The 1,610-nt window shown below is 31.7% G+C and overlaps 1 pseudogene; it reads right to left on the bottom strand.

The window, feature by feature from the left end:
* Positions 1-374: 374 nt before the first annotated feature.
* On the bottom strand, positions 375-515 carry LOC117284902 (annotated as a pseudogene).
* Positions 516-1,610: the final 1,095 nt, after the last annotated feature.

Below are 1,610 nucleotides of genomic sequence, written 5' to 3'. Positions count from 1 at the left end.
ATACATTATCCACAATGGCAAAAATTTGGAAAAGCCCAGGGGTTCATTAGCTGATAAATGACCAACCAAATGTGGAGTAGCCATACAATGTAATATTACCCAGCAATGAGAAGGAATGAATTACTGATATAAACTATGATATGGAGGAACCTTGAAAGTGTTATGCTAAGGGGAAGTCAGTCACAAAAGTCTATATATTGTATGAGTCTGTTTATATGACATGTCCAGAATAGGCAAATCTATAGAAACAGAATAGTAATGGTGTGAAATTAAGAATGGGAGCACAGGGGCCGGGAATTTAGCTCAGTGGTTCCACTGCCTGCCTCTAAAAAAAAAAAAAAAAAAAAAAATGGGCGCACAAATTAACTGAAAATGGGTATGAGAGTATGTCTGGAGATTGTGGCATACTCTATACACTGTGTCTGGTAAACAAAATCCAGCTGTACATCTACAATGAATAAATTTTTACGCAGGTTATACTTCACTTGATCTTAGCCAAAAGGCCCAGAAGCAATTATGTAGGTTAGACTTCAATACAGCTGCTAAAAATTCAAAAAGTTAACCCTCACAAAGCTTGAGTAAAGTTAATTCTCTAAAAATATAAGTATCACACACATGACTTTGGTATATTATCATATAAGACTTGTTTAAGTTTGGCTTGATAATTGTGGTTCTGGGATGTTACAAGTTTCTGCATATTTTTCACATTTGACAAAGGAAAGAGATGCTTTAAAAAAGGATCCTAATGCTCATACTGCCAAAGAAAAGGCTGAAATACAACTTTGAAATATTTAAATATTCTTATGTCATGAATAGTATAAATATGGACTGGCATCTAGGTCTTTTAATGTAATATTACTGGTCAACTTCATTATTTAGTTTGCTGACTTCTAGAACTAATTCATGGTCAGATTAGCGATGCAATGGCAGCACTTCTTTTCTACATGATGCAACCTATAAATATTAAAGTGTTACTTTTCATTAATCAAATATATCAATTATCATTTATATTCAACTAGTTTTTCTCTCAAAACAAGACATATTATATATGGAAAGTTAGTATACGATAGGAAAATGAAACACAAGACACAACTTTTATTGGAATATTTTATTTACATTTTATATTTAAAGAGAATCAATACAAATTGGGCCATACTTACAGCATTTCAAATCAGTGTATAAGAATGCAATGGTTTCACCCATTCTACATTCAGCAAACAAAAATATGCATCTGTTTTTTTTTTTGTCTAAATTCTGCTGGAATTTGGACTGGAAATTAAAATAAAATCAAGCCACCCAGAATACAAATAAAGTGCATTTTTAAATAGCTCTATTTAGCTTTGGTGGATGAAGCTTCAAACTTTATATTAAGGCACCTGGAATTCCCACCCCCGCTTCATTTTCAAACACCAAAAAAGAAAAAATGCATTCACAAAATTATAGCTACATGGACAGAATGTTAGCTCAATGTAAATTTAGCCCATATAGGTCAAATGTAAACTCAATTTTCAAAGTCAACATTGTTTGGAAAACATTATCTATAGACTAATTTTACAGAACATTTTTCTTTAGACTAATTCATGCATAAAGATCAATTAGCAATTTTTGTA

Source organism: Fukomys damarensis, unplaced genomic scaffold (assembly GCF_012274545.1).
Source record: "Fukomys damarensis isolate Sample0158 unplaced genomic scaffold, DMR_v1.0_HiC HiC_scaffold_39, whole genome shotgun sequence".
In the NCBI taxonomy this organism is placed as follows: domain Eukaryota; kingdom Metazoa; phylum Chordata; class Mammalia; order Rodentia; family Bathyergidae; genus Fukomys; species Fukomys damarensis.
This window is presented reverse-complemented; position numbering and strand designations above follow the sequence as displayed.